At 36.6% G+C, this 8,838-nt stretch overlaps 1 long non-coding RNA gene across 3 annotated transcripts in view; it reads right to left on the bottom strand.

The window, feature by feature from the left end:
- Nucleotides 1-3,635: 3,635 nt before the first annotated feature.
- Nucleotides 3,636-8,838, bottom strand: part of LOC127488456 (uncharacterized) — a 38,149-nt gene continuing 32,946 nt past the window's right edge. For all 3 annotated transcript variants that reach the window (XR_011381169.1, XR_011381170.1, XR_007916149.2), the window contains 2 exons: nt 8,451-8,483; nt 3,636-7,384 (listed from right to left, as the gene is read on the bottom strand). This is a non-coding gene — a long non-coding RNA (uncharacterized lncRNA). The remainder of the gene's footprint in view (nt 7,385-8,450; nt 8,484-8,838) is intronic.

Raw genomic sequence — 8,838 nt, 5'->3', positions numbered from 1 at the left:
GGCCATCCTCCACTGCACTCCCTGGCCACAGCAGAGAGCTGGCCTGGAAGAGGGGCAACTGGGACAGAATCTGATGCCCCAACCAGGACTAGAACCCAGTGTGCCGGTGCTGCAAGGTGGAGGATTAGCCTAGTGAGCTGCGGTGCTGGCTCCTGATATTATTTCATTGAAAACACCTTCCAATCCAATCTCTCTTTCCACCCCCTCAGGGACTCCTATTATCCAAACATTACACCATTTGATTGAATCTTGTAGGTCTCTGACCATATTTTTTAATTTTTTAATTTCTTCTTCCTGTGTTTGACTGACTGTATTATTTCTGGAAGTTTGTCTTTGCATTCTGATATTCGGTCTTCTATTTCATCTGTTCGATTTCTGAGGGATTCCATGGTGTTTTTTATATGGTCAATTGAGTTTTTCATTTCCAGTATTTCATTCTGGCTTCTCTTTAGGATCTCTAATCCTCGGGCTTGTTTTTCGTTCAGCTCTCGACACTGTTTCTCATTATTTCTAAGTAATCTGATTATTAATTTTCGGAATTCTTTTTCTGACATGCTTTCAATTTCTTCTTCTTCAGCCTCTGTTATGGTTCGTTTAGCCTACTCCATTGGCGAGTTTATATGTTCTTCCATATTCTTATTGTGGGTTTTTTTTTTTTTTGGCATTCCATTTTTTGGCAGCCCTCCCTCACTGCCCGCCCCTGCATGAGGAGTGTCGTGTGGCTCCACTCCACCTTTGGGCTTCACCTCCGAAGGTTAATGTGGAGGCAGAGGCAGCTCTCCTTTAAGCCCGAATGTAAACAAACAAGATGGCTGCTTCCTGCCCACTGCAGCTCCGATTTGGGGGAGGGTAGAGGCAGAAAGGGTTCCTAGCTTGTTTAGTCCCTCAATTAGTCCCCCTGAACCACACACTCTTTCCACAGGCGCTACTCACTCTGTTCGTTTTCTATTTCCTCCCCCACTCAGTCGTGCGTGTCTCAGTGTCCGTCCCAGGGTGGGTTGGGGGAGAGGCAGCGGCTGCTGTTGCAGAGGTGCTGGGTGAGTGCCCTGTCTCACCTCGGCTTCCAGCGCTGGTGCATACACACTCCTGCTGGTGTCCTGTGCTTCAGGTGTCTGTGTCCTCCTCGCAGGTCCACCCTGTCTCCCAAGTTTCGGAAGAGCTTCCCTTTCCCTGAAACTACAAATTCTCACCCCTCTTTGAACCTTCCCTTCCTGGACCATCGGTGTGCTCCCTCCCCATTCCGCCATCTTCAACCCGGTACTATGAGAGAGATGTATTTCCAAACTACATTTGTGCCGTGAAACAACAAAACTAGAAAATCATAATCTTTGTTTCAACTGTGTAAAATATAGCATAATACAAATGGTCCAGATGGTAATAGAATAATTAATTAACAGTTTGTCACCTGTTACAAACCACAACTGAAGTCTCTATGTGTGTGTATACTAGATGGGATTCCTGGTTCCTGGCTTTGGAGTGGCCCAGAACCTGCCATTGTGGTCATCTCAGGAGTGAAACAAATGGATGATCTCTTTCTCTGTCTCTTCCTCTGCCTTTCTCTGTTACTTTGCCTTTCAGATAATTAAATAAATCTTTAAAAATAAATCCATGAGCATATTAATATATTTTAAAATATGTATCATTAAAAATTTCACTTAATAAATACTTCTCAGGCTAAATGATACAAAACAAAATGAAATTCTACCTAAAAAAAGATTCTGTAATCCAACTGGAAAAAATTGTATCAATTATGGTACTGGGAATGAGCTAAGGTGCAGATTATTTTAAGTGCTGGTGATTCCCTACAGTTTTATATCTTCACTAGAATACACAGGAGATATGTTAGCAATGTGTGGTTTAACTTTCCCCTGTAGGAAGGGGAAAATATCAAAATAATTTGTAATAACAGGCCCACTTTTTTATAGCTAACAGATACTTGGTACATACTAATTAGTAGTTATATCATAGCTAAGAATAGAACCTTCTGACATGAAATCATCGAGCATTCTCAATTCACATTCTTCTATAGTTTCTGTCTTAATCAGTTCTCAAGCCCAAATCATTGACTGTAAGTTGATCATTGTGAGCTTCATATTTTACATTTCTATTTATCCAAATAGTAAACCAAGATATCATGAATAAAAGTTGTATAATTAAGATAGGAAGGAATAATTTAAAAACCAATGTCCATGACTTTAGTATAAAATAAAATGGAACCTTTGTATAAGTCATTTAATTTACTGTGTCTATAATTAAAGTACTTTGAATAAAATTAAATAATACTAGCACATCAGCAGATAACTTAAAGCTAAAGCTATTATAATAGATCAAGGAAGTTATTAGAATGGTATTTTCAAAGTCAGGACAATTCCTTTATTATTGCAAGATAATTACCATATGCCTTCAATCTTCCTTTAAATCTCAATTATCTCCTGTACCAACCTCTGTGAATAAGAATTATCCCAAACTTTTACCTGAAGTTTAAAAAATAATCTTGAAATTTAGATGATTCTAAGAAGGAAGAAAATATTTCTATTGTTTCATGAATTTCTAATAGTTCCAATATATCAAAAAGATATGCTAGGGCAGAGAAAAAATGCATTATTACCTGTCTCTTAAGTTAGACATGTTCTATCCTTTACGGGTGAACAATTATGGAATAAAATGTTAAGGGATATGTACAAAATGCAATGCAAGAGCTGACCAGATCAGAAACCTTGCAGTTTAATGTCAATTTTGCTAGATAAGGGAAAAAAATTCAGTCATTCCAGGTTATCTTACTCCAACTAAAAATACTGTGGAGGCTGGTGCCATGGCTCACTAGGCTAATCCTCCGCCTGTGGCACCGGTACTCCAGGTGCTAGTCCTGGTTGGGGTGCCAGTTCTGTCCTGGTGGCTCCTCTTGTAGTCCAGCTCTCTGCTGTGGCCTGGAAAGGCAGTGGAGGATGGCCCAAGTGCTTGGGCCCTGCTCCCACATGGGAGACCAGGAAGAAGCACCTGGCTCCTGGCTTCAGTTTGGCTCATTTGGTAGCAGCCATTTGGGGGCTGAACCAATGGAAGGAAGACCTTTCTCTCTGTCTCTCTCTCACTGTCTAACTCTGCCTGTCAAAAAAAAAATACTGTGGTGGAAAGAGACTATATAGATTTTAAAATTATTTTTGATCAAATCATTTTGCATTGCCAATTTTTATCTAGTGTACAACTGGATTTTCATATAACGTATTTCAGTAATTGCTCTATAAATAAATTTTATTTAATATTTGTATATAGTGAGGCTGACACTATGCCATAATGGCTTAAAGTGCCACCTGACATGTTGGCATCCCATATAGCTGCCTGTTTGTGTTCTATCTGTTCCAATTCCAATCCAACTCCCTACTAACGTGCCTGGAAATGATGCCCCAAGTGCTTCAGCCCCTTCCTCCCATATAGGAGACCCAGGACAAACTCATGGCTCCTTGCTTCAGCCTGCCTGAACCCTGACCATTGTAGTAATTTGGGGATTGAACCACTGAATGGGAGATCTCTCTTCTGTCTGTCTCTGTCTCTCCTCTCTCTGCAAGTCTGCTTTTCCAATCAACATTTTTTTAAAAGGTGTATATAGTGTCACAATATTTTACATCATTTATTCTTGTGTAGCTTCTTTCATAGGCAGATGCCAATAGTTCCATAAGAGTCCACAGAAATGACTAACACAAAATATGCCAACAAACTGGAAAATCTGGAAGAAATGGATAGCTGTCTGGAAACATACCATCTACCCAAACTGAGACATAAAGACATAGAAAAGCTAAGCAGACCAAAAACCAAGATGAAGACTGAATCAGTAATAAAAACCCTCCCAACAAGAAAAGCCCAGCACCAAATGACTTCACTGTTCAATTCTACCAGACTTCTAAAGAATTAATTGTATTCTGCTCAAACTATTCAAAACAACTGAAAGGGAGGGAATCCTCCCCAACTCCTATGAGGCCAGAATCATCTTAATTTCAAGTAACTCAACAACAAAACAAAGAAACCAGTTAATAAATGTGCAAAGGACTTGAATAGGCTTTTTTTTTAAAGATAAAATTCAAATGGCCAACAAATACATGAAAAAATGCTCAGAATCACTAGCCATCATGGAAACGTGAATTAAAAACCAGAATGAAGTTTCCCCTCATCCCAGCTAGAATAGCAACCACATAGAAATCAACAAAACATAAATGCTGGTTAGGATGTTGGGAAAATGTTCCCTAATATACAATTTTTGGGAACATAAACTAGTATGGACATTGTGGAAGACACTATGGAGATTCCTCAGAATCTGAAAATAGATCTACTATATGACTAGCAATCCCACTTATGGGAATTTATCCAAATGAAATGAAATCAGCATATGGAAAAATTTATGTGTACCCAAAAGTTTATTTCGGCTCAATTCACAATAGCTTAGTTATGGAATCAACCAATGCTGGATAAACAAAGTATTGTATATATACATAATGGAATACTAATCAGCAATAAAAAAGGAATGAAATCTTACTTTTATGAAAGATTTGGAACAGGTTTTTAACACTTTTATTTTTAAAGATTTATTTATTTGCTCTTTTTTTAAAGATTTATTTTATTTACTTGAAAGACAGAGTCACAGAGAAAAATAGAGACAGAGGTTGTACATCTGCTGGTTCACTCTCCAGATGGCCACAATGGCTAGAGCTGTGCCGATCCAAAGCCAGGAGCCAGGAGCTTCTTCCAGATCTCCCATGTGGGTACAGGGGCCCAAGCACTTGGGCCATCTTCTATTGCTTTCCCAGGCAATAGCACAGAGCTGGATTGGAAGAGGAGCAGCCAGGACTACAATGGGCACCTATATGGGATGCTGGCACTTCAGGCCAGGACTTTAACCCACTGTGCTACAGTGCCGGCCCCAGGATTTATTTATTTATGAGACAGAAAGAGCTACAGAGAGAAAGAAGAGACACACAGAGATCTTCCATCTATTGTTTCACTTCCCAGATGGCTACATATCTGAGACTGGGACAGGCTGAAGCTAGCATCCAAAAGATTCTTATGGGTCTCCCACAGGGGTAGCAGGGGCCCAGAGACATGGACCATTTTCCATTATTTTGGAAATATATTTTAAAAATAATTACATAATATTTATTTTAAATAAGTTCACACAATGCCTAGATATAAAATGCATTGTATTCTTCTGTCAGATTATAACTTCCTCACACACACAAACAGCACCTTGCTTATAGCATGGGATTAAGGTAATCACAAGATCTCTGGCATGATTTGCCCACCTTCAGTCTCCAACCTTCAATGCCACTGCAGAGAACTCTTTCTTAAAAGGTAAATCTTATCCAGTCACATACTTCTTTACAATTCCATCAATAGCATTTAGATTAAAATACAAATTCCTGAGTTTGGCATACTAGATCCTCTAATATCTTACTCTTTCTAATCTATCTCCTATTTTCATAGAACTATGTGGCTTGAGCTATGCTGAACCGTATGTACATGGATTGTGTACTTCATTCTGCTGTCCTGAGGTGTGGGACTATATGGCCCACTTTGCACAGTGTGTCCATCTTTTTCTTAGTGAATTGCACTTCATTCTTAAAGACCAGTCTAGACATTACTTTCTTCTAAGAAGCCTTTCCTGACCGGAGACTAGTTAGGGTGACTCTTTTGTACTCTAAGAGCAAAAAGATGTTTGAGTACTTATCATAAGATACCATCAGTTTTGAAGCCTCCAAGAGGATTATTTTCTTGCTCAGTGGCCTCAGCAGATGGCATATGGCAGTAATTAAGGCATGTTAAATAAATCATATAAAGAATCGAGATATCAAGGATTAGAACTGCAAATACACAATAAAACACTTTCAACTAAACCTTACATGGTAGACTATGAAAAATATCTGAAAGGAAATAAGCTACAGAACTATCTAAATGTTTATGTAAATTATCTTTAAGTTTTTGTTTTTTATTCTTAAGCATAGTTTCCGTAGGTAAAAACAAACATAAGGTGATTTTTTTGAAAATTAATTAAAGATGAAACAAGAGAATAACTACAAATTTTAGTAAATAGAATACAGCGCTTTGATAAAACAGAGGCCATAGAAATTAATGTACAATGCAATCATATTTATGCACATAACATGAAGCAAATTACTTAAATTCACTACTTCTCAGTTAGATGCTATTCTTCTAATCCTAACTTCTATGAAAGTAGCAAACAAGTAGGAAACTAGTTAGAATAGTAAAATATTACAAATATCTACACACATACTATTATGAACTATGATCTTGAGCAAGAAATATTGCTGCCAATTTTGAAAGCATTTCAGATAATGCTTAATTTCCAGAATTAAGTACTATTAAATAGAAAGAGAAAATAAAACATCTATAAGGAGCACAACTATGTGATTCTACCTGAAAATGATCTCATTATAGTTGGATATCTATAAATTTCAAATGGTGAAAATACTAGAAAGGGGATTATAAAAAAGAACACCTCTGGATCTCCAGAGCACTTTTCAATGAGGTGCAGAGTTGAGTAGACATAGTAAATAAGGTTAATGCCCAAATTTCACTTTAATAGGTTATTTTCCAAGCAGAAAGGGATTCTGTAAACAGTTAAAAGTGAACACACACACACACACACACAAACCTGTTTATAAATTCTATGTAGGGTTGTCATATGGCTAACCCACTGTAGGGGACTATGTAGAACCTGAGATCCGTTGTTGGAGGATGTCCAAACATCAGTCAGTATAGGTCACATCATCTATTTAAACCAATTCTCTGGAGATAAATGTGTTGAAAATAGTGTCTCATCTTTGATAGTGCAGTCCTCTATGAGGACTTTCTTTGTCTATCTCTCCTGAGAACAAATCTCTAAATCTTCTGTTAGAATGAAGAATCAGCAATCATGTTGTTGAATAAGGTTGTTGAAAGGAATAAGAGTTTATGCTCCTTAAATCCAAGCACTCACCACAGCCCTCACAAATTTGGATCAAACATTCTAAATTAATTATAGAATTCTGTTTAGCTGTTCCTCCCAACATCCAAAACTATTAATACCTCCTGACTTCTGTTTGTTTCTTTCCTCTTCTCTCTGCTCCAGCACAATATGGCTTCTTAAATGTCCTAATGCTAATCTCTACAGGTATAGGGCAGGTAGCTAGAGGAAATGCACTTATTTATCCCAATTCATTTAACCTAAGGGTATAGTATTTTTATTTTTATGTTTTACAATTGTTATAACTTAAAATATTAATTATATATTTAGTAGTGTTCTACCAAAGCTAATGACATTAAATACAGACTTCTGTTAGAAATTTCCCATTTCTTCTTCCAGCATCAGTAAAATGGTGTCAGGCTTCAAAGATGGAGGCTGGGTAAAGAAGAGGAAAGAAAACAGAACAAAGAAAGAAAACAGAGTCTTTGAATAATTTGTTCCATATTTATTTATTCTTTCAAAAATATACCTACATCTTATGCTTCCAAATATGTATATTTGGCACGACTTGTTATGATATAATGATTTTTCTATCCATTGCTGGAATCTTTATAATTAAATATGCCATTTAAGAAAACTTGCAAAAAGTATTTTTCTTTTCTTTAGGTTTAAAGATTTATTTATTTGAAAGGCAGAGTTACAGAAGGAGAAGAAGGAGAAGGAAAAGAGAGAGAGAGCATGCTCCCATCTGCTGATTCACTTCCTAGATGACTGTAACACCCAAGGCTGGGCCAGGCTTAAGCTAAGAGCCAGGAACTTCTGGGTGCCACATGGGTGGCAGGGTCTCATGAACTTGGGTCATCTTCTGCTACTTTCTAGATGCATTGTCAGGGATCTGGATCAGAAGTGGGGCAGCTGAGGCACAAACCAGCATCCATATAGGATGATGGCATTGCAGGTGGTGACTTAACTAGCTATACCAAATGCCAGATCCTCAATTTTATTTTTAAAAAATAGTTAAATATCCCATTGGTTCTAATGTATGGTAATATTAAGTAGGAACAGCAAAGAATACCTAATGATTTCCAGAATTTACAAGGCTGAGAAAATTTTGATTGATGTAATTAAAAGTTTTTCTATGAGACTTCCAAGAAAACATGAGAAAAACTCCATTTTATTACACACTAATTTTTCCATATTAGGTATGACACTTTCCTGAATTTGATAAATAATGAAATACTTTCTCTGAGATTTTGAGTACGGAAATTAAAACAAATATTATTTCATCATTAAATGTCTTCAATTTAAAAAAGCTGTAATAGTATATAATTATTATCACTTAGTTTGCCAAATAATTAAATCAAAGTGATAAAAGTGTAAATATCTTCAATATTGAATATAACTTATGTATGAGCTCTGAAAGAAATCCTATTTTTTTCAATTTAAAAATATCCTAATATACTATAATTCATTGGGAAATTATTCTGTTGAGTATTCTTACCTAATACTGCCTTAAATGGTAATCCTATGGTCACTGTAAAAAACAAACCATTATCATTATTGATAGAACACAGAAAAAGCCTTTAAAATATCATCACTTAAAACATTATAAGAGCTAAAATATGATATAACATCTTATCTTAAAACCCAATTGAATTAATACGATTCAAAATTTTCAAATATTCAGATATTTCATACTGCCAAGTAAATAACCAAATTAATTGGCATGTTTATGTGGTGCTGGCATCACAGGCAGTGGTTGAACATGTTGAGCCACAATGTCAGCTCCAAACTGCAAATAATTTTCTTTATATTGAACCCTGGAAATGATTAAGAATCTGTTAGTTCTCACTCTGTCTCTCCTTCTCTCTGTCAGCCTCCTTTCAACT

The sequence above is a fragment of the Oryctolagus cuniculus genome, chromosome 12, assembly GCF_964237555.1.
Source record: "Oryctolagus cuniculus chromosome 12, mOryCun1.1, whole genome shotgun sequence".
Classification (NCBI taxonomy): domain Eukaryota; kingdom Metazoa; phylum Chordata; class Mammalia; order Lagomorpha; family Leporidae; genus Oryctolagus; species Oryctolagus cuniculus.
The sequence above is the reverse complement of the archived record's forward strand: the minus strand, read 5'-3'. Positions and strand labels throughout refer to the sequence as shown.